Raw genomic sequence first — 25950 nt, 5'->3', positions numbered from 1 at the left:
TTACTTAAATTATTGTATATAATTTCTTTTTACATTTTATATAATAGGTTTATTCATATATATTTAATTATATTTTTAATAATGTTTTAAATATTTTATCATTAAGAATATTAACTATTTTTTAATACGATTAAGTTAATATATATATATGTTAACAGATACTTAATTTTTTGTTTACATTACATTTATTATTTTTACATTTAAAGCTTGTTTACATTATTTTAACTATGTTTTATTTAATTGTGTTTATTATTTAATTACTTTTTTATTAGTTTTAATATATTTTAAAAAATCGATATTTTAGGTACCTATATTTTTAACAACGATATTTTGGTACTTACCTGTTTGTAGATTGGTATTCGATATTATGTCTCTCAATATATTTGCTTCTATTTTATGGACACTTGATATTGTGTCCCTCGATATTTAGTCACTGATTGTGGATGCCTTACTTCCCTGTTCTCATTTTCCGAATGTGATAGTCATATTCCCTGAAAATGCTGGACCTATCCTCGAAAATGTTCCTCCATTCTGACATGCAACAGGTAACAATGTCCCTTTTCTTCTAGAGCAGAGAGACTATTATAAGAAGGAAAAAACATATTCTGAGTCCTATGCATTAAGGACAAGATTTATGGGCAATACATGGGATTGAACTGCAAACACTAAGGGGCCCATTAGGATGTGGGGCGGATCACCACCGCCCGCATGGCGGTGACGATTCGCACTACATTCTTCCCCGCCCACCACCCATTCCCCCCGCCATATTAGTATGGCAGGGGAGTACCGCGGCCGCCTGCCGCTTTTCCACCCGGTCGACAAGTTGACCGTGCGGAAAAGGGTTTAATATGGTGGCGGTGTCTGCTAGACACCGCCATCCATATCAGGATGCAGGCGGGGGGCAGCCTGTCCGTGGTGGCGTGGCCGCCAAGGAAAGGCATCCAGATTTTGAAGTTGGGGGCCCGTTGCTGGCTCCCAGGATGTTGGGGGAGCACATGGGGGTACCTATGGTACCCCCTGCATGTGTATACACAACATGGCAGACACCACGCGGTGCCTGCCACGTTGTGCATGCATATGTACAACATGCATTTTTGGCATTGCAGCGGGTGATGCTGAAAGCATCGCCCGCCGCAATGTTAAAAATGCAGGATACGCCCGCCAGTGTGGCGGGCGCATCCTAATCACCCCCACGGGACCGAGGGCGGTCCCTTTTTACGTCAGGATGACGGACTCTGTCTGCCCTCCATCCTAATGATGCCCAAAACCTTGTTTAATGTCACCAGAAATAGCTCTAGAGAGCAGGAATGTCAACTCCTCAGTGTACAGGACGGAATAACAGCCACTACGAATACCATTGTGATGGATCATGATGGACTAAAACATCAAATCAACAGACTGAGAGGCTTTGAGCAATGCTTTTAGAGTGAACTCAAGACTAGCTATAAAATCCAAGGAGGAACCTGCTGCTTTATATTGCACTGTGAAAAATAAAACATGCCTGTGTAATCTAGTAGCCTAACTTTCCCCTTCCATGAAGGTTCTACAGAGGTTTTAATCCCTGTCCACTAGTGGTGAATGGTGACCACAAAAAGTGCAAGGGAAAATATATTCTTTAAAATCTGCAAAGCCATGTGGAAGTCACAAAAGGATGGCAGTACATCAGTGTCAGAGAACCGCCCCCGGAAATACTTTCAATGCAGTATTCAGCTTCACATGTGGAATGGTAAGCTTGATGTAGAAAACTGCCAGAAAAAAAGACTGACCAGTAAGAGAGCAAACCTTCAAATTAGGGTGACTACCAGGTGTGGGACAAGATGGAGCCAGCCCTACATCACCAAAACGAACTCCCAATCCACCTTAAATATTTCTTCTCACATCTTCACCGAACCAGATAAATAATAGGAAAATAGGGAAAGTGACAACAGATCAGTTGACATATTTAACACCCAAGCCCAGGGATCCAAAAAACGTGTCCAGAAACGTGAGCTACATATTCAGTATGTAGGCAATTATAGGGTATACTCAAGGAATCTCCAAAAGAATCTCTCGAATACACTCAGAGAGAGCGAGAGAGAGAGAGAGAGAGAGAGAGAGAGAGAGACATATTTAAGCCTGCCTGCTGGGAAATTGCCTAAGATCTTGAAGTGGGAAACTGAGAGAACCAAGAGGCGCTCCTTCTCCAAAGTACGAAGTAGAATTCCAACTCTGAAAGATTCTTGAAGAGAGTTTCTCCACTCATACTATGGCATAGTCTGTCCGGATGAGGCCAACTAACTAACTACCAGAGACTAAAAAGACCAGACTGCTTTGAAGCACCCTACTGAAAAATCTTCGCCAGTTCCACATTAAGACATTTGGGTACCCACAGTACAGTCTTTTTGCCAGCTCAACACGAAAAAAAGGTTGAAAGAATATATAGTCAAAACAAATTTTCGAGCGAGATGAAGACACACAGAGAAAGAGAACCACCAGAAATGCAACATCTGCTTATTTTCCTCCTTGTTACAATGCAATAGAATTCCCAGCTCTATCTTTGCTCTTGCACTCTGATTATATTATACAATGAGAACAACTAAGTAGATGCTGAGGTAATTTATGGGCTGACAGCCTCAGAGACATTTCAACTCTCCAGAACCCATGTCTTTGCTTGTAACTGTTTAGCAAAAGCAAAGCAGTGCTATTTAGACAATGAGCAAGGATGGAAACTGCTGGAGAGTGCTTCTATAATATTTGTTTGAAAAATATAGGTACCAACTATTTTTTTTAATCACTCAGACAAACGTTGATAGGAGGAATGCTTGCAAATAGTCTAGCCACTGGTGATCGCCGGGGGGAGCATTCCAACCCATCATATTTTTTACCTACCTACCAAGCCGGGTCCTTGCTGTAGCAGTACTGACGCAACCCACGCCTGGATTTGGCTTAATTGGGCCTCTTCGCTCAGGTGCAGCTTGGTTCTAGTAGCACAGTGAGCACGGGACCCACATCTGGGCATTTCTTTGGCTACTTAAGACTTGCATATAATCTGACCACTGCCAATCACTTGTAATAGTATTCTAACCTATTGATTATTTACCCACCTTGGCACACCAGATTAGACAGCAAATCAGGCGTTTTCCTGTCCCGAGTGATCACCAGTAGCTGAAACTAATTCAATCCTTCCTTCCATCACCTTGTTGTTTTTGCAGTTGATGGACTAAGTGCAACTGGTATGCCCAAATGTGGGTCTCCTGTTCCTGTTCTGGGTTTGCTTGGGTTCCCATCTGAAGGGGACGTTTTCTGGCAGATCAAGCCGGACTGAACCTGTTAAAGCAGGATCAATATTGATTTGCATAAGGTGGGCCTCTGTCTAGAATGACGCATGAGACAAAAAAAATTATGGTTTGGTAGGCAGCCCGAGTGATTCCCAGTGGATGTGAATAATTCAAGCATGGGTGTGGGCGTTGAAAATGTATATTTGCAAGGTATGAAGATGTGGAGTTGAGAATAGTAAATCTGTACCTCCCTCTGTACCTTTTCTATATTTTGTCCATCATTATACTGTCACGATATTGTGAACCTTCAATGTTCTGCCTTCAATATTCCCTAGTTTATTCAGCAGTAAATGCTAACTGGCTTCGATCAAGTCAGGAACCTTTGAGCTTCACTCAAGGTCAGCCCAGCCCAAATCAGCAGGATACTGTATAACTTGATTTCAAAACTAGAATGGTTTATTTTGTATTACTGCTGTAGCTTAACCTTTTTCTTCTCTGCGTAAATTTACATAGCCTCATCCCTAAACTGCATTAATTGTATTGTTTGTTGAACCAAAAAGTGCAGAAGAACTATCTTCACCAAACATTTTGACATTTGGTTGAAAAGTGAAGGAAGTTATTTCTTTTTTTTATTTCTGACACTAAAAGGGAGACCTGCCGTGTGTCCCATGAAGATGAGACATTCTGGGATTCTCTTTTAACAATGGAAATAAGGGTTCAACAATCCAGAAAAACAAAACAATGTTGGGTTAAAAGCCAGGACTGTCTGATGCTGTCAAACATGACATTGGGCCTCTTTGTTTATATGCCTAAAACTGGAATCTGTAATTGTGGGACAGCATGAGGTAAGATCAAAATCAGCTTGGAACGTGTATTCCATGTGGGGTTGGCGAGGAAACAATCGTAATGAAGGTATTATAAAATATATTAAAATAACTAGTGCCAGCAAAGGATAGAGGTGGAACTAAGCAGATCAATGTAAAACTAGAGAGCATGTTAACTCAGGAACAGGCCTTTCTACATTGACAATAGTTGCACAGTGGTTTGCAACTCCAGAACTGCAAAGTGGCCCCTTCTCATATGTGACACAATGAGCCAGTAATACTGTTGGAACCCTAACCTTTGAAGTCGAATGTGAAAGTACGGCTTCCAGAATTTACCACACTATACGCCAAAAAGCTAGGACTCAAAATATGTTGTAATCATATTTAGCATTTAGAGACCACATTTATGAATCGTTTTCTTTAATTTTGTTACAAATGTCAGGGTGATCCTTGTAGAAACAAGAAACAAGCTAGTTACATTCGGACATGTGTGCACACACATGAGCACATGCGCAAGGGCTGCACATGAGACACTACGGTTTTCTGCAGCTTAGTAGCTGAACACAAGGAACCTGCTCACCAGAATTGGACTGAAATAATTTCTTACTTCTGAATGCATGGAGAGCGGACAAGTGTGGTGTTTTTGTGTGCATGGACGTAAAGACATGTCTAGTGTCCCTTTGATGAATAACATGCATGCTATCCAAAATAGAGCACGCACAATGTGGGAGTAGGCTGTTGGTCTCTATTCAGGTCTTTGCTTTGTGCTGCTCCTGTATTTGGGCTTCAGAGATCCTGTTCCGTCTTCTGCATTTGCTTTGCTCTTATTTACATTTGGCTGCACTAAAACACAAAACCAGTGACTCATCAGAACTGGTAACTGTCTCTTTTTATACAATATTCAAGTTCACCTACCTAGGTACAACTTGTGCTGAAGTGGCTTCATGCTTTCCCACATCTTCCATGGGCTCTAAAAAGTAGTCCCAACCTGCCAGCAGGTTGCAAGTGCCGTATATACATTTTGCCTGATTTCCATTCTGACTCACAGATGTTTCCTTCACTGCTTCCTATGGAGAGATGTATCAAAGGAAACACTTGATTTTCACTGGATGCCATCTGAAATGTAAGTGTATCAGCCCCAGCAGTTCTGACTATACAGTTATTCTCTCATTTAATCTGCAAGTTGAGGATAAGGCTAGGGGGTTCTATTGTCATTAATCCATTGGCGTATTAGTTTCAAAGATGCTCTGTATCCTGCCCCATGAAAGGCTGAACCAGGAAACCAAGTCCTAGTCATCCATTGGGTAGGGCAGCAACCCTGCAGATCCGGCAGCACAGGTAACAGAAAGTTTACATCCAAGTCAACACTATAATAACTCATGCATCTAGAATAAAGCGTCATTGAGCAGGATGGTGCTTGGAACTCAAATGGTCCAGAGTCTGTACAGTGTGGACTTTTCAACGTTCACACTAGATATAGCTTTTTTCCTTGGAAGTGGTTTATTTGCTGTATTCTTTTCGCAGGTGGAATAGGTAAGATTCCTGAAAAGTGCTGTCAAGCTCTACGGGAACAAGGTCCAACGTACATAGCCAGTGGTTTAATTTTATTCTTCATTCACTGTTAATGGTGTGAGTTGTGGTAGAATTAGAGTTAAAGTTAAAAGGTTGACCTCGAGATGACAGAGCTCTCTCTTGGAAGTAGTTTCCATGAGGTAAGACTTTCAAAAAGATTTTGGGAAAATATGAATGTTTATCGGGAAGGCATTGAGGAATGACATTTTATTGTGATTTAATTTTTTCTAAACAAATTGAAAGGCTAAAGCAGAACAATAGAGTCACCAAATTCTGCCAGCAAGTTTACTGGCGATCTTTCAAATGTAGGTTATTCCTTGAATACATACTACAAAAATGAAAAAATAAACGATTTGAAAATATATAATATTTCTATGTATAGGAAATCATTATTTTTTTGTGCAATCTGATTGTAAGCTTTAGTTTTTGACCAGATTTAACTTTTCTATACCTCCCATGTCTTCAGAAAGAGATGTCTAGCATGACTAAGCCCATTTACAGTGGCAGAGATCTCTGCCACGAGTGCAGACATTTCCCACTAAAGGGGTAGAGTAACAATGGACGTTTCACGGAGTAGCTTGCCCTAAAAGTTTGAGAATGCCCACAAACATCAAAGTTTGTTGGCATTCCTAAACTACAGTCTGACCCCTTTCCTATGTTGCAAATGGCTGGAGGTTACTCCAGTGGAGGGCTGGTATAACTCTCTTTCCATGGTGAGGAGGAGAATGGATCTCCTCCACGTTTGGTGGGAGAGCAGGGGAAGGACTTTGTCAATGGGGAAAAATATTTTTGTTTGTGAAGAAGAAAAATCTTATTAAAATGCATTTGCAAAAGGACACCTATTCCCTCTGTGCAAAGTTATCTGCAGTGAATAACTCCCTACAGAGTGAATAGAAGCCAAAGTTAGGAATCCCATTTCTCCCAATGGAATTTGCACAGAAACCTTAATTATTCCAGGTGAACTTTTCCATGCTGGTTCCAATTAAACATTGATGAATTCCAAAAATCATAGCTCTTCCCCTGCACATAGAAGTGAATCTGTGGGTGCAGATTTACTACTTTATTTGTGAATAGTGTGCACAGGTTTATTAAAGTAAGACACACAACCATCCTACTCCTAAAATGCTATTTAAAAATGTATAATATCAAAAAATGTCCTCCATTTCTGCATATCTGTTACCATTTAAGATGAATAGGGGCTTCAAACAATGCTGTCGAGCACTTGACCTTTCAGCGTCATCAAACTTATCGAAAATGTTTGCTTGACCACATATTTGTCAAAGTACCCAAAGTTGGCTCACAATGTTGCCACTTACCGTTCTCTGTGGGACATTGACGTGCAAACTCATATTCTCATAGTTGCTCCTGCCCTTGGTCATATCTATTTGTAATTTGTATTAACAAAATCACATCATGCACAAGAAACAGCAATCAAAATGATATAATGGCGGAGATGAAAACACTCAGACACTGGTGCAGTTGAGGTTCCAACATACCCCTAACAGATGCTCAGTCCTACATATGTGAGGTGTGAGTGTTGAATTGGATGAATACTTCCTGGCCTGAGCGGCAGGTGCCTCAGGGGAGCTGTGTTAGTCAATGAATTGGCACAGCTTTTTTCTCGCCACTTCTATCCAATACTCAACATTTTCAGGCTCCAGTGTTAAAATGCTTTCATCGACTTTGAAATAGTCACACACATATTGTGAAGAGAATTGGGAGGCAGTGCTTAATTTGAGCCAGTGATTTCCAGGGCTCAGCACCGGCACCTAATCCTCAGCACCAGCATCAATTAAGGACACTCTCATTTGGAAGGCAGGTGATTTTCCCCAGTATCACAGGATGTTGAGCCACACCAAGACTTGAACCCCATTCCCCAGCTCTGATATTGGCAACTCTAGCCATTAGGCCAAGTCCTTTCCAGAATAATAAATGCTGGGGTTCTAGCCAGGAAACAGTTTGCACCAGCACATTTCTCCTGTTAGCGCTGCCTCCTGAGGAGAGTCCCAGCACTTTTTATTTTACAAATTAACCACTGTTGGGAGGGCAACTTCTTTTGGCTGTTCTGGCAACTTTTGAGGCTCTCTGATGGGGATCAGATCCCTAAAGGTCCTCCCCTTCACCATGCTGGTATCAGCTCTAGTCTACCAAACTAGCCCACCTGCTACCTCCAGTAAGCGCCACAGAGCTGCGTTGCAGAGTGGTCTAAAAAGGGGGCGTGTCTTTGGACCACCTCTCTGCAGCGCAGCTCCCTGGTGCTTACTGGAGGTACCTAGTGGGCTAGTTGGCCCCCAGGGACCCTCAGGATTCAAGGGTAATTATTTCCCCAACTTACAACGTGCCAGGGGGTGCCTTTGCTGAGTGCTGCAGGGAGGGGGCAGGGCCTAGCCACAATGCTGGTGTAATGTTAATGTTAAGCAAGTCCCGGGGGTGGCGGCCCCCAGGGACCCGCGGGCCCCTGCGGGCTCCCGCATATACTTGTTGCAAATGTCCCCGCAACCTGGCCCACGCGGGGGCCTAAATTAAATGAAGCGCGGGAGCCGCGCTTCATTTTTAAAAAATTTTGGCAGGATTCGCGACCTCTGTGCGAATTTCCCCATAATTAAAAAAAAAAGTAATGCATTTTTTGGCCCTGGGGGTCCTTGTGGGACCCCCTGAGCAGGCCTAGGGGGTCAGGGTGTTTCTATCCTGCCCCTTTTCCTTTTTTTCACCTTTTTTTCACCTTTGTTTTTCTGTTTTCTTGTGACTCGGTTTGGTGTGTTGACAGCCAATTTGAATAAAGCTTGTGGTTGGAGGTTTTGTGAACCCTCATCGGCCTAGATATCGTAACTTTTATTTTTCTTGATTTTCTCAGCAACTAATGAACGGATTTACACCATTTCAAAAAAAGTTCGCTTTCTAAACCAAGTATTACCTTTTCACCAAATTTGAGGTAAATCCTTTCAGCAGTTCGGGCTGTAGCCTTGCCTAACGTTTCCTATGGGAAATTGAATTTTTGACTCTCATTTTTTTAATTTCTCAGCAACTACTGAACGGATTCACACCATTTAAAAAAGGTCGCTTTCTGAACCAAGCACTAGCTTTTTGCCAAATTTGGGGTAATTCCGTTCAACAGTTTGGGCTGTAGCCTGTCACAAAATTTCCTATAGAATATAACATGGGGATATCACGTTTTGAGACCCCCCTTTTTTCTCAGCCCCCGCTGGACGAATCACCCGCAAACTTTTAGGATAGGAGCTGACCTGGATAGACTATTTGTTTTTAATTACACGAAGATTCGTCAAACAACGTCAAAGTTATTAGCAAATCAAAAAATGCCTTTCCTATGGAAAGTAGATTCCGACTATAACTACTCACTGCTGACCGCCAGTAGGTAATATATTTAGAATTTTTAGTAATATATATTTACAATTAATCTCATTTACATTTCATTTGAATACATGAAAATTGACACCTAAATCAACTATGAAACCTGACAGAGCCACTAAACCTTTCATCCTTCCATGGATGATGAAGTGAGTACTGATAAATGGTTATTAGTAAGGTTTGCTATTTACATGTCAGTTAATAAATGATTTTTATTTATTTAATTATTTATTATTTGAGCTTTTAGAGCGCGACAGCTACCCGAAAGGGTTTCCCGGCGCTATGATAATGTAGTTAGTCATGGATGGTCAGGCCGAATCAGTTATTGGTCGAAAAGCCAGGTCTTGACTGCTTAACGAAAGCGAATATAGCTGTCCCGGAGCGGATGTTCAGAGGAAGAGAATTCCATAGCTTAGTTCCCAGATAGGCGAAGGAGCGGCCTCCCATTCTGGAGAGTTTGATCTTTGGCACAGAAAAGAGGATTTGGGAGGAGGAACGAAGGGACCGGGTCGGGGAGTAGCATTTCACCAAGGTCTGTAGGTAGCTAGGTGTCACCTTATGCCTTATCTTGTGCATATAGCTGAGTGCCTTGAACCTCACTCGGTTTTCCACCTTTAACCAGTGAAGATCACGAAGGCGACTAGATATATGGTCGGTTTTGCGGCAACCACTGAGAAGACGTGCTGCAGCATTTTGCACCCACTGCAGGCGTTGAGTGACTGCCTTGGCCGCCCCCAGGTAGAGTATGTTGCCATAGTCTGAAGAACTGTAGTCTTCAATCTCAGGGAATACTTACTAATAGAAAAAAGAACTTGGCACAGAAGCTGAAAATATGAAAAGACATCTTTATTAAATTTAATAAGTGAGGCCACGTCACACAGAAGCCGTAGCAACTGAATGAGGTAGTCTGAGGAGTACAGGGAACAGAGGCCTTATATATGCTCAGGGTTACAAAACTCAGCATAAAAGTAAGGAGCAGTCCTTGCTTTTGCAAGCATGCAAAATGCCTAACATGGACATGCAAGGTCTGCCAAACATTAGCCAATAGGACAAACACCCACTATTTACAATTGTCCAATCATAGGTATTATTACGCAAGGTATTGCATGACGACAAACCCACTTTTCAGTTGTCCGGCCCACCATTAATTATACAGAAAAGCCCAACATTCCTTCTTACACAAGCCGGACAAACCCATAATAAAAGGATCACAACCCATATCATAAACAGACCATAAAAGAAGGAACAGAAAACAGATAAGAAGCAAGATAAGGGGTGTGTGTGTGCATACCAAACTCTACAATGTCCTGTGTTTTGATCCTCAATCTTGATCAGCTACTGGGCAAGGAACTGGCCTAACATGGTCAGCTTCAGGCAACGGGTCAGTTCACTCAGGTCATTCAGAAGTCAGCTAAAGGGTACGTGTATTAAAGACTCGTTCGGCAGCAGTCATCGGCCTATGTGAGGGCAACCACAAAATGGCTGCCATACACAAAATGGAACCCAGGGTTCAGAACGAAATCCCCAAATACATAGTGAATCCATCGATCTAACATGACGAAGTCACTCGTACTTGTCGCACTCACTAGTTACGGTTCGCTACTATCAAATTCGTAACAAAACCTTGACATTTATAAAGTGGGTTCAGAATTCACGGAACCTCAGACCCTCCTTTTGCCCTTACATAGGCAATCACTCAGTCTGTGTCTGAATCGATATCAATATTATCCGTTATTCCCTTCACTAAGGCATTATTACTCGAGTTATCTTTCATGGACCGCTAGGGATAAACTTCGAAGGCATAAATGAACATCGTCTGAAAAGCCCATAAAGACCCATTCTGACTAAACGGTAAGATCAGATAGGGAACACCTCTATCTGTAGTATGTGGCATAAGACCAAACACCCAACAATTAGTGGTGTTCATTACTAACTGGTGTTGATGCAGAAGCTGTACAAAGGAATTATTAGTAAACTCTGACCTCCTAACCAGTTCATGTTCAGGTAAAGTATGGAAAGAATGCGAAGAAGTAGTAGTAGGAAGAGACATAGGTTGGGAGGTGGGTACAGATGTCAATTGGGTAGCAAAAACAATCCAACCCACAAAAGACAACGTCATGCTTAAAAATACTAGAAAACACGTTATTAGGAACATATAGACAACAGGAGAAAGTAATGACCACTATTACAAACAAAATTATCATTTTTCACAACCCTAAGCAGAAAGCAAATCCTAAAATTATCTAGTTACATTTTTATGGCTCCTATGCATTTCAGTAACTTATTATATGTTCAAGTGAAACAGTGGTGATCCTCATCAATGCTCTGAGGTGAAAAGGGGATACTCTTCCACAAAGAATGGATTTTATTCTGCTTTTACTAAACAGAATACTACTTTAAAACAATGCCAGCAAAACAATAAGAATCAGTCTCCTAAAACCCATTTTATGCAATCACACGGGAAATACCCAGAGTCCGTCGAAGCCTCTCTGGCAGACTTCTATTGTCCATCAAAATCTGTTTCTGTTGTTTTCTTCCGCATGGGCCCCTTCATTCAGGCCTTTCATGAAAATGATCCTTCTCAGTATCCGTTGGAGTGCCCTCCTGGCAAATACTCGCAGCTTACTTGAAAGTCTCAATGTCTCAATGCAGTGCACCAACATTTCCTGTGCTGCAGGCACTACAGATAGTGTGCTCTTCATTGATCATGGCCACAGATCATCTCATGCAGACCCAAGTACTATTAATCAGGAAAGAGCAACAGACTTTCACATTCAGCAACACTTTCAGGCTCCAACACTCGCTTTTCAGTGTCAGAGGTTGCTCGGGCTGCTCTTCCATTTAATCATAGGTACCCCAATGTAGTGCCTTTTTCCAATCCTGGATCCTCCGGTGCACTGCCTTTCCGTTGGAGCAAAGAAAAGGGGGGGTGTGGCCAAAACTCAGGCCAAGGGGCTCAAGGGACTGCACACTGTCAGAGGTTACCAGCACATGACAGGTCGCTCTTTTGCACTGAAACTCTGGTTCTGTGGCAAAACCAGCTCCTCCTTCTTTTCTGATGTTCAACGCCATCTACTGAAGCAAGTACAATACGTTGGAGATACCACTGATGACACACTGGCGATCACTGTCTGGGTGCTGGGACTTTTCATCTGTTAGCTGTCACTGATGGGATTGTGGGTGAGTTCCGCAGGTTATTATGACTTAATCCCGCAGATCGTAGTGATGTAGGAAATGTGACACAGTTTCCTTCAATTAAGTACAAAAACAGTTCAGTGTTTTAACAAGGGGATTGCAAGCAGGTGGCCTGCAATCTTCAAAGGAGTGGCCATACGCCATGGGACAATTCTGGTCTAGAACACACTGTCATTCTCAAAGGCAATACAAAGACAAAGGCAGTAGGAAAAACAGTGTCTCTAGCCTCTTCAATTGGGTTTCCGTGTGAGAGCATATCCAATACCATCTAAGGGTAGATAGCGACATGGAAATTCTATCTGAATGGATGTCCTCACATATGGTGGCATTGTCTAATGGGGCAAACACATTTTTTTTCTCTCAATGATTACATATAGGTGTTCCCTAATTCCTTATCTACAACACCTCAAAAGAGAAATCGCATAATACATATTATCAAAGACATGTAGATACCTCCCTTTTAATAACTGTGCATCAGGTGCACTATACAATACAAAGGCTAATGATCAAATGTGGAAACGAAAGACAAGAACTAGAGAGTCCTGGTATTTCCAATATTAAAACACATCTGGTCCATCAAAAATTAAAGCAGCAGAAAAAAGGAACTAAAAACCAAATTAGAATAGACATTGAATTTGTCATATTCAAAAAAACGTAAGGTGTCTCCTATTGAAGTGGAAAACTTGTCTTACTATAGTATCAAGTCAGTTAACCAGTCCATCACTACCCTGACAGTCAGACTGGAAAACATCAAAGTAGCCCTAAGGAAAAAAAAAGTCTGATTATACAAAAGGGAATTATACATAATATGGAGGTCCATGGTAAATTACTGCAATCTGGAAGTGTGAACCTGAATGATACACCAACAATAAAAAAATGGGCTATCTGGTGAAAGGAATATGGAAAGGGAAATGGAACTAGGACACAACTAAAATCCCCAATAACTAGGCACTATGTGACATCAATCAGGGGAGAAATGACAAAAGAAAAATCTATAGGAAGAACAAGAAATTACTTGGGTGATAGTCAAGCATGTGACACAATACCAAGAGTATGGATGATACACAAAAAGTCAAAATAGTTCACAAATGTAACTATACCGCTGGCCGCTACACCATATACGGTAACCTCAGCTAATGTTCCAGTTCCTTCTTCAGGGACAAAAATGAAACCTTGTTTCCTTTATGGTACAAAGCCATACACTACTTAGGAAGCAGAACAAAACTGACTAATGTAATATAGAAATTAGGTCACCATGTACAAGAGTCACAAATCTATAATTTATCCTTACGTCCAATCAGGATACATAAATTTAGGGCTGCCTGTTCCTTAAGGGAAGGGGGAGCAGTAGCGTGACTAACAGCAAGTGACACACTTTGATCCTGTATATTTCTTTTATTTTACTTTTCTTCAAATACCATTATGGCCAAATTTGACATACACTGATGAAGTGTTGTATGTCTATCTGTGAAATTTAGTGTCAAAGCAAATCTACCCAACTGTTTGCAGGATACACATCGTCATGTATATCCCTTCACAACACGGGTAAACTTGTAATAGTATCAAAAGCAGCAACATAAAACAAGAAAAACATGCAAAAAAACTGCACAAAACGCACATGTCAAGCCATCAGATATACTTGCTGTATATCAAGCACAAAAAGCATAGACAAAACAATAGCATATATAAATGAGCGGTGACGCATAACACCGTTTCAGGTTTAAAATCCTTACCCTCCTTTTTGACAGTAGATCACCAGTTAGTGGATATCTGCTGTCAAATACAACTTTCAGACACACAGAACCAGAAAGAACAATTTATGATAGAACCAAATACACAAACATGAAAAACGCATGGACATTTCTTTCCAAAGGAGTTACGCAAAAACACATCTCATTTCAACCAACCAAACTCACGTGTCTTGTCAGCCTTAAAATCACCCAGAGCAATTCATGGATGATCTGTGGGCAGAAGCACAAAAGAAAAAAAAACATACACAACACACAAAAGAGAAAACATTTCTCATAACAAACAAATATTCTGTAAAACTTGTAATCAGAAGACCAAACATGATACAAATTAACAGACACAAAAATAAATTTCCATGACCTAACTGTTACCATCTTGTCAGTCAGCTTGCAACATTAAGTCACCTTAATTTTAACTTTCTAAAAGTAGAATTGTTTCACTGACACTCCATATTAATTTGGCACCTACAATTTCCACTGTGAAAAAAAAGAATTCTTAATTGGCAAATCGTTCTCACTTAGGCATGTAGCCTTCAAAATTTTAGTAAAGGGCTTCATCTTATTTTTCTGTCTAAGACTTAATACAATACTTCGTTTTCTGTCAAATGAAAACAACTAGCAGACATTATTTTTTTAGAGCAGAGACACAAATGTATCAGTTCTACACAGCATTTAGCATGATGTTGGGACTTTCAAAGAAACCCTTTTTTCATATTTTCCTTTTGGAATTAAGTTCTTTAATTTTATTGATGTTCTTATGGAGAAACCAGAAACCCTCCCTTTTTAGAGGCCTGTTTAGCAAGGTCATTCTGCATTTCAAAGAGACAAGGCCCTAATTTAAAAGGTCACAAATGTCAACATGACAGCCTCCTTCCATTGTTTACAGGGAAACTAAAGATAACACCTCAGCACGACTTGAGCAAGCCTCTGCAGCTCTACTAGCCCCCACCCTCTGCTCATTCTGAGGCTGAAAAAGGCAAAAGGCCTTCCTAATTCCTCCTAACCTGCAATAATTCACTCTATTTTGAAAAATAATGTCTCCTTTTTAGGCGCTAAAAATGATCTCTGTTTCCAGATTATTAAACAACATTTACTGTGAATAATTCACAGAACCTAATAACACACATACCAGTTTTTAGAGCAAATGCTTGTTGCAATATTACTTATTTTATCAACCTCAAATGGATCTCACTGGGTCATTTAAAAACAAACCCCAAATGGGGACAGCCTGCAAATTTGTATTATACCTAAATGTATGCATTTACTGAAGCCTAAAGCACTTAAAAGCTATTATAAATGGCAAAAATACCCAAATTCGACTTTGATATTTGGGGCACTTAAAAATAAATATCCTATAAGTATTTTACATATTAATCATCCTCAGAATGTTCTTTACACATTACAGATATTAGACATTAGACATATCTCATGTAAATCCTTAGAAAAATGAGTTTTTTACGCCTGCGCTAAGTGAGATGTCATATGCTAATGTCCTCATTATGCAGTGCAACACAACTCAAGTTAAATTATAATGCTAGGAGGTCACAGTATGAGCATTAAGCTTCATGAATAGTAAAAAACTAATTTTGTAGCACTTATTTTTAATAATTATTTTTCATAATGTAATAATTATTTTTAATAAACCCAATCATTTGTGATAATACCACAGATAAAAGCAAGCTGCATCCCTTGCCTATCATTTTTAGACGCATTCATTTATAAACCTAAGCACAGAAGCCTAACGTAAAACATGACAAAATTTGGCGCCACATTTTTCTTTCTAAAAAGGACAATTTTAATTTAGCAACAGAGCCAAGAATATGGGTACAAAAATGCTTAAAGAGAGGAAACCCTTAATTGAAATGTCTTCCTGTAATACAAAATAATGAAGAAATGCTATAAGTTGGTTTTTCTACAAAAACACACCATCGTTTTTGGGGGCCTTTTTATTCCCAGTGAATGTGAATTTTAATTTTATTTTTTTAAGCATTTAGACATTTTGTTTAATAGACTGAAAACATAAAAAAACCACAAACACACATTTGAGCTCATTTCAGACATAAACAGAAAGGGGTGAAACACTCAGGACACACAATACGGCGCGCTTTAGCCATGAATTTCATAAATAGCGCCATCGCTATGTACTTACAGAAGTTGCACTAATGGGAAAACCACATAGACATTTAAACACACATTTAACCCACAAATCAATACTCAGAACAAAAATAAAGGACAGCCCACAGACTGTACTTAAACCAAACTATTTGCAAATACTAGTTGTAAGTCATATTTACAAGAAACGCTTCTCAATAGTGTTCCAAAAGACTGCAAAAACAGACTGCTGCATATCCAAGAAGCCAAAACACACTTAATTCACTAGCTTTGGCTGGCAGAACACCAAAAAATCGCTCTGCATATCTTCATTTATAAAATTGCGCAGAACAAAGGATCCTTGTTTTGTATTATGTCATATTTTAATTCCCTGGGGATACAAAATCACCAAGGAAGAAATATGATTGCATACTTAAACCTATTTAAGCATTCCTTCTAGGAGATCCGGCTAATTAATTTCCCATCACACTATGGTACTGCCAAGAAAAAGCAACACATTTTTCCATGTGAGCTTAGAAAACAGGCATGCCAAAAATATTTGCAGAATTATGCAAATATTATAATCAAAGTAGTGCTTAATGTACTTTTCGTACGTGCACCGTTCAACAAAACCAAATAGAGAAAAATCTCATCATTACCTGCCTATACACATTGCAATTTGCATATCCAAAATCCAAAACATATCTAAAGTTGGCCAACACAAATTCCAAAATTCCAAAGTTACAGTTCTAAATTTGCTAAGACCAGGCATCTTATAGCTCACTAATCTAGCTTCAAACTTCAAGGGGTTATCAAAAACAATATACTCGCAAATATACGAGCCCCTTGGCTTTGGTAATTGCAATAACCAAATCAAAACCAAGAAACCAACCCCTCGGCTTTGGTAATTGCAATAACCAAATCAAAACCAAGAAACCAAACAAAGTCGTGGGAGCGACCCACTTGTACTTCTTATTCTTACTAATCAAAAGGTTATCCAAATTCTAACTGTCAAGTTCTACATGACCTAACGGTCTTTTTTATAATACTCATGCCAAAAAGGTTCTCAGTCAGGAGTGACATCATGTGGAGGATCAAAATCAGGAAGATCAGAAATATACTGGGCTGCAGAAACAAAGAATCTCCAGAATCCCTGTGCACAGAGTACCTCCTTAGTAGAATCCTGTTCTGTCCTCCTCAGTAGATTTCAGTCCTCTGACAAGATCACTCCCACAGATAGTCACTTCTCTGATGAAGCCCACGTTGGCCGCGCCATTTGAAGAACTGTAGTCTTCAATCTCAGGGAATACTTACTAATAGAAAAAAGAACTTGGCACAGAAGCTGAAAATATGAAAAGACATCTTTATTAAATTTAATAAGTGAGGCCACGTCACACAGAAGCCGCAGCAACTGAATGAGGTAGTCTGAGGAGTACAGAGAACAGAGGCCTTATATATGCTCAGGGTTACAAAACTCAGCATAAAAGTAAGGGGCAGTCCTTGCTTTTGCAAGCATGCAAAATGCCTAACATGGACATGCAAGGTCTGCCAAACATTAGCCAATAGGACAAACACCCACTATTTACAATTGTCCAATCATAGGTATTATTACGCAAGGTATTGCATGACAACAAACCCACTTTTCAGTTGTCCGGCCCACCATTAATTATACAGAAAAGCCCAACATTCCTTCTTACACAAGCTGGACAAACCCATAATAAAAGGACCATAACCCATATCATAAACAGACCATAAAAGAAGGAACAGAAAACAGATAAGAAGCAGGATAAGGGGTGTGTGTGTGTGCATACCAAACTCTACAATGTCCTGTGCTTTGATCCTCAATCTTGATCAGCTACTGGGCAAGGAACTGGCCTAACATGGTCAGCTTCAGGCAACGGGGTCAGTTCACTCAGGTCATTCAGAAGTCAGCTAAAGTGTACGTGTACTAAAGACTCGTTCGGCCGCAGTCATCGGCCTATGTGAGGGCAACCACAAAATGGCTGACATACACAAAATGGAACCCAGGGTTCAGAACGAAATCCCCAAATACATAGTGAATCCATCGATCTAACATGACGAAATCACTCGTACTTGTCGCACTCACTAGTTACGGTTCGCTACTATCAAATTCGTAACAAAACCATGACATTTATAAAGTGGGTTCAGAATTCACGGAACCTCAAGTCCAATCGGGAGGTGACCAAGGCATTCACCACCGACCTCTGGGTGTCACCGGGCAGCATCCACAGGATCTTTCTCAACCAGTGAATGATGGTAAAACATGTGGAAGAAACCTTGTTGGCTTGGCATTGCATTGTCAGGTCCCTTTCAATTGCAACGCCTAGATTTCATACCTGTTCCACCGGTGCAGGAAGAGGGCCCAGTTCAGCTGTTTAGTGTATAAACTATTACAATTCTTACTAACCACGCTTTACAACCCGAAGCTAGTAGATGATTAAATTTATTGTTCTCTGACTTAATAAGGGTACAATTTGGGGACGTTACAGACTGCACATTTTTTGTTTTTTACTGGAGCCATGTAAAGTCACATTTAGAAAATTGATAACTTTTACCTCAAATCACAAAACGTAAATAATCCATCATGGTTTAACATATCTCAGTGATCATGGTAATGGTTGGAGCTTACAGAAGAAAGAAGATAAAAAGAAAATGGAGCTGATCTTACAATTATTTCATGTTACCCGATTTACTCATTTTTAGATTGCACCACCAAGTAGGAATCGAACTTCATTCTAAACTGTATACCCAGTCCTTGCTACATATACAATTGTTTTTTCAAGTTCATGATATTTTTCATTTAATGTCTCCATTCCTGAAATTACCAAGAAGTTTCTGCACTCCACTTCTGATCAATTGTTATTCGACCTACTAAAGACATTCACCGGCCCAGTGTAAATTCCCCAGAGGGCAACATCTGATCATGCAACGCCTGCCTCATTCTCTAAAGCCCGGTTTGTTATCACCATCAAGCATTTAAAGACACCCCTACACAATTCTAACATTTTTAGACATTCCTTATATCCTATAACGCCTAGTGCCAATGGATTTATAACACCTCAAGCATAAGTGAATTCATTTACTCAGCCATTACATGCAAGAAGAAGTATGGAATTCTTCTCAAGTCAGGTGCAATGGGCAGCAGATAGATAATTGAGTTTCCTGTCACCAAACTGCTTCCCGCAGTTGCTCCACCCATACGGCTCTGATTTTAGCATGTGCATGGAGGAACATTTTATAGATTAGGGAAATAAACCTCTGATTATTATTCTCAAAACAGATTTTTCCTTTGTTTTTCTTCTTCTCTTTAAAATAAATTCTCATGTACAAATATTTGTAAAAATGTGTTCAACTCCCTACCCCAATTCTATCTACTAACTCAGAACAGGAGTCACAGTCATTCTTGCTGAATATCTGCCCTAAACCCTGCATCCTTCCACATCTGTACCCTCCCAGTAATATCTGTAGGCAGGACTGGTTATTCCACAGAATCCCTTCTCTTCCTTTTTTCTAAATTCTTTTATGCAGTATGAATATCTATGTGGCATATGGCTCTAACAAGCCTAAATTTGCACATTTTAATGAAGCCCTGCCAATCAACCCAGGAGGGGTAGAGGGACTCTCGGAGGCAGTAAATTACTAATATTACCATCATATACTTTTTTGATAATAGTGATCTCTTGTCATTCTTTTTCCCTCAAGCCTGTGCATCTTGAATACTAAGGTCATGGGGAGAAATATTGCCCATTATGTAAACTGGGGAAAAGTTTAATTTTCTGGAGGGCAGGGATATCCTAAAGTTATTTGCATCCTTGCCCAATGTACATCAGAGTCTTAGATTTCCCAACTTATTCTTAGTTGATTCCTGAAAAACCAGATTAGAAGTTGGTCCTTTAATTATCTGGGATGAAGAGCTTAATAGTTAAAATGTTAATTGCTCTTAAGTAACTGTTTCCTTACCTTTAGTAGGGCGTGAAAAAGCAGTCTGCTATCTATATCTAGTTCTCCTTATTTCCCATTCACTGTCTTTCCTGCCAATGACTGCCACCACAAAAATAGATACAGGGACATCCAAATATTTCACCTCTTGTACCTGAAATATTTTGATAGGACATCCATATGGCATTTAGCTAGTTGGGTCTTGCTAGAAATGGGGTCTCTAGTTGGCAGAGGTAGGTACCTTTGTCCAAGTAGGGACTCTTCTTCCTAGTCAGAGTAAGGGGGATACACTTCTAAAATTACTCCTGCTCACCCCCATGGTAGCTTGGCAGAAGCAGACAGGCTTATCTCAGAGGCAGTGTGTAAAGCATTTGTGAACACATACAGTAATACAGTGAAAACAGTACAAATGGACACCACACCAGTTTAGAAAAATAAGTACTCTTTATCTAAACCAATCAAGACCAAAGTGACAAACATCCACAATGCAGTAATCAAAATATGACTTTTAAAAGGGTAAAAATAGTTCTGTTCAAACCAAATTGCAGATGCAACACTTTCAATACTAAGTGCCTTGGATGCGTCAAAATCAAAAGCAAGAACAGCCACAGGGAAGGTGATGCGTTGGTTCCTTACGTGCAAGGAAGATGATGCATCGGTTCCTTACTCAAGGGGAGGTGATGGATTGGTTCCTTACTGAAGTGGAGGTGATACTTCGGTTTCTTACTGTGCGGAGAGGTGATGCGTCGGTTTCTTACTGCGGCCCCAACATCTTTGTAGACTTGCCACCCCGGTGCGATGCGTGAGGATCAGGGATCCATCGGATCTCAATGTGGCGGCAGCAACGGCGCTGCATTGATTTCTTCAGCCGTGATATCATAATGCGCTGGTTCTTGCAGCCTCACAGCAGGGCCTGCATAGGAAAGGGTGCTGTGATCTCGGCCTTCGTAGATCGGTGCAGTCGATGCGGCGTGCAACAATTTCTCCAGCCGCAGGCAGGCTTTGCATTGGTTTCTTCAGCGATGGAAAAGAAACTGGTACGTATGTGCCACTCTTCTTGAAGTTGAGTTATTTTTCCAGCTCCCAGCAGCAAACAGCCTCCAGAGGTCCAAAACAGCAGTAGGCACATCTCAGCTCAAAACTCCCAGCAGGAAACTTCAGGGGAACTGGTGGTGAAGTCTCTTATCTCCCTGAGACTTCAGAACAGGAGGCAAGCTCTATTTCAAGCCCTTGAAGATCTTCCTCAAGCAGGGGACACAGCACACAGCAAAGTCCTTCTCCTTTCCTTGGCAAAATGTAGCCACTGATGGCCAACCCCAGACAGAAAACACCACAGGGGCAGAATTTCTCCTCAGTTTCTCCAGCTCTTCTCCTAGGCAAATGTTCCTCTTGATTCCCAGAAGTGATCTAAAAGTCTGGGGTCTGGCCCCTATTTTTATAATACAAAATCATTTGTTCTCTGTGGCAGGGATGCTCTTTGCTCAGCCAAAACCTGATCTGTCCTCTCTGGTGCAGCTTCCTGGCAGGAGGTGAAGATAGCATTGTCTAAGGCAGACAAAGCCCATTTAGGTATGAAACACATCTCCTCCCACTAGTCTGAATGCAGCCCAGGTCTATTCAGCTCAGCCCTGACTCACCCTGGAAAGGCAGGACACACCTCAACTCCCCCAAGTGGATGTCTGAACAGAATACACATCCCCAACCCCTGTCACTCCAAAGCCAGACAGTCAATACAAAACCTAGCAGAGGCACACGGATGGTTAGGAAACAAAATCCTATTTTCTACAAAGCGGTATGTTTAAACCCAGAATGTAAAAATCACCCTCACTAAAAGATGCATCTTAACAATCTGAGTTCAGGCATATCAAATGTATTTTCCTATCTCATTCCCATGGGCAGTAATGCTCATAAGATGTTATGAGCAAACTCCCCATTGTATCCTCTGGGAAAGATAGCCTCACAATGGTGAAAAAAGAAATTGGCAGCATTTCACTATTAGGACATGCCACACACATCAGGGCATGTCCTACCTTTTACATACACTGCACCCTGCCCACAGGGGTACCTTGGGCCTAACTTAGGGGTGATTCACGTGTAAGAAAAGGGAAGGCTAGGGCCTGGCAAGTGGGGGCACTTGCCAGGTCGACATGGCAGTATCAAACTGCATACAGACACTGCAGTGGCAGGTCTGAGTTACATTTACAGGCTGCTTATGTGGGTGTCACAATCAGATCTGCAGGCTCACTAGCAGCATTTGATTTACAGCCCTGGGCACACACAGTGCACTTTACTAGGTACTGACTAGTAAATCAAATATGCCAATTATGGAATCACCAATCCATAACAACAATTTACAGGGAGCACTTGCACGTTGGCACTGAACAGCAGTGGCAAAGTGCACAAAGCATCAAGACCAACAAAACGAAATCCATCACATTGTAAAAATCCAGGAGGTAAAGGCAAAGAAATGCAGGGGAAACCCAGACCAAGGCTGCCAGGTCTAACAGGTCTCTTAAAATAAACATTACTCTGTCTTACTCAATTTCAGAAATTGCATTGTCATATTTCTCTTCTTAATTAAGTTCAAGCCATTAGTGTTCAGAGAAACTATTTTTGCACTTGCTATAATTTTTCGTTTGGGTTAAAACTTACAAACCCCTCACTTTGCTTCCCCCTTTTTATACTTTTCAGCCATGCATCCTCTCCCACTCTACCCTCTAACGTTCGCCCCTTTACCTCAAACACTCTGTCCCAGGGCCCATCGGAGGTCTTGGCTCATTTCTCACCTTCTCATCCTTTGAATATGCTTGATGGTGCTCCCTGGGATCATGGTTGAAAAGTGTGGACATATCACCGCTGCGAAAAATTCAGTTCAGGAGATCCCGGATTCTCAAAATTGTAATGACGTAGAATCAGCATTCTAGTGTTGCAGTATGGTGTAACCCACACTGAACACCCACCCACCACAGGCGTCATCAGTCAGATGACCCTGCTAATAAAAGGGGCTGAGCGCACGTGCTCATGGCCAGTTGTACCCCATCACCACAGTGTCCTGTGTACTCCTCATTAGCCATGCGGGCCTAGGGCCCCAGACCATTACAAAAATGAACCACTGACCTTGAGGCACTTCATCAAAAATGACATATTTACTAGTCCTCAAACCGTTCGCTTGAACTCATTCTGAGGAGTCAAAAGAGTCTCATTGATCCTCAACCTGAATTCAACAGTAAAATCTGATTTTAAATTTTAGGCTGCATTTCTTCCAAATCTCTATTAGTCTCTTCCTGTTCTGAAATACTCACAGATTACTGATGGTAGTAGTGTGATCAGCTTTCCAGGTCTTCTGTTCTTCTCCTTAGTTTTCTTAAAAACAATGTCAACCTATTTCTTTCTTGATAACATTTTGTTTCAGCCACAGCAAACCCATCTCTCACCTTAGTGACCCATTTGAAAAGTCTAGATAGACATTTCCTGTCTGGTCCCTCCTAATTCCCTTTGATATCACTGAGTTTCCTTTTTAAGAAAGTCCTAAGTTTATTGCCTTTGCTTTACATCTTCTCCAGGGAACCTGTTCCTAGCATCTTTCTTGAGGCTCTGTTGATCCCCAAATGGGACCCCAAGCTTTGAAGAGCTCACTTCTACTTCAGGGAATAAGCCTGAGTCTAAAATATCTCTGCAGTCTGGGTCTCTTTCAAATTCATTAGACACACATTATGCATTATTCTCACCTTCATTAGATATTTTGTGGTACATAGGCACATGGGGTAGGAGGACCATAGAAAAAAATGATTTTGTTGTCAGTGTGTCACAAGTGCATACATTTGAGCGCTCAGAAAATCTAGTAGCGCAATTAGGCAACATTACCTTTGACGAGTTCCTTCTTCTCGGGTGTCAGTGCAGTGTCTTCCCGGACCCGGAAACAAGCGCCAGAGAGACAGGAAACTACAAATCCCATGAACCTCTTCTGTGAATCAACTTATGTCGTAGGGGCGGAGCCACATATTTAATGGACGATTCCCTGTGAAACACTGTTTGAAATTGTGTATTCCTTCTCGAGTTCCAGTAATCCTTTGACGCTTCATTCCTGGTTGGGTAAGTGTACCTGCGCACCATTCGTTGATCAGTATAGTGCTTGTAGCTTCTGCTTTTGGCCACTTTTTCATGTTTCTCTTTTTATGACTTGTCCTTTGTTCTCTCCGTTGGTGAGCTTCTCCCGTGAATGCTCATGCGGAGAGAAATACTTTGATACTCCTGCTGTACAACACTTCGATACTCCTGCTGTGCAAAGCACAAAATACTCGTCATAAGTCAGGTCTGCACTCCGTTGGCAGGATCACCCCTCATGGACTCATGGTGAGGGAGAAACCATTTTTGATTGTTTTCATGCTATGACAGTAACAGTGTTTGCCTGCTGTGAACCAGTTACTTCCCAGCTTAAAGTGAACTAGTATCATTTGTGTGGCAGTCCTTCGAATCAATTCCTGATTGACTATTGATTCTGTTGGAAGACAACATGCTCGGACCATGGGAGGTCCACTCGTCGGATATATATATATATATATAGAAAGTCAAATAATTAGACTGTTATATCTTGCAAAAGAGACCTGACAGGGTGTGTTTTCACGAAAAACTACCCCTCCCATAATGCATCCTAATTGCTACATGGGCAGGAGGGTATAAATAGTAAAAAGAAAGAATGGACTTGTAACTACCGTGAGCAAGAACAGTAATCTGTTTGAAACGCGTAGGTGAGGAAGTCGTTTCCTTGATGGATTAAAAAAGCTTAATCAAAACCTAGAAGAGTGCGGTGTTTTATTTCTATTTTGCTTTGGAAAATTGTAACGAGTCGTGTCCTTGACTCGGCACCGGCACCAGCTGTATGGCCGCTCCTCCTCCAGAAGGGACATTTGCTTGAACATATATATATATATATATATGTATCCTAACACAGCATTCTCTTGTTCCGAAGCCCCCAACCCTTCAGGGCGGCCTCATTAGATGATGGACATGGAGCAGTCCATCCAAACACCAGCAAATGTGAAAAAAGGAATGAGGCCCATCACTGGCGATGACGCTTTTTTTCAGTATCAGCAGCACCACATCCTTCCTGTTACCTAACGTTTCAGCCTCACTGGCCTTGCTCACAGGTGGAAAGTTGGATAATTAACTCACCAGGTGCGCTCGTGCATGCTTTTAGAGAGTTCTTAGGTCACATGGCTGCATATTGAAATACAAATCCCACAGTGCACTGCCAAATGTCTCAGAAAATACGATGTGGAAGTCCTCATTATTTTTGAGTTTTAAACTTGAAAGTTATTACCTTTGTGGCAATAGCACTGATGTTGGTATGGAATCCTTTGGTAGGGACAGCCAGGTGAGTTCGTATCACTCGCAGATTTCTTATATTTTTTCAATGATCTGAACGAAGCCCCATTGCACCAGCATGATATATATCAATTGAGTGCCTGCGAAAGTTTGGATGTTAGCGGCTAGCTACGGTCGCGAGGTGAGGCCCCAGCTACAAGCAGTCCTTCCTGACATCCCATGATGCCGGGAATTCAAGGAGCGTGGAAGTGAATTGGCAAACCGAGGCAGGACGGTGCAAATTCACCAGGCTGGAACACACACAAAGCGGGGCACGGAATGACGGCGGCTGCCCGATCATCCCACTTGGGCAAGAACTTTGGTATTTATTATTGCAGGCGCACCCACTGGGGATGATGAGTAGCGGACCACAACTCCCAAGAGGCTTTGCATTCAGCCACGCCCGTGGCAGGCAATGAATGCAGGTGCGCTTCAGCTCCACAGCGCTTGCAGTAATTAACCAGTATGCCGCAGATGAAGGGACGTGGAAGTCCCGAAACGCGTCCGGCTTTTAATCCTGATGGGGTGCTGTCGTTTTACCCTGTGCTGGCAGTGTGACCATTAAACCCTGAA

The sequence above is a fragment of the Lissotriton helveticus genome, chromosome 1_1, assembly GCF_964261635.1.
Source record: "Lissotriton helveticus chromosome 1_1, aLisHel1.1, whole genome shotgun sequence".
Lineage (NCBI taxonomy): Eukaryota > Metazoa > Chordata > Amphibia > Caudata > Salamandridae > Lissotriton > Lissotriton helveticus.
This window is presented reverse-complemented; position numbering follows the sequence as displayed.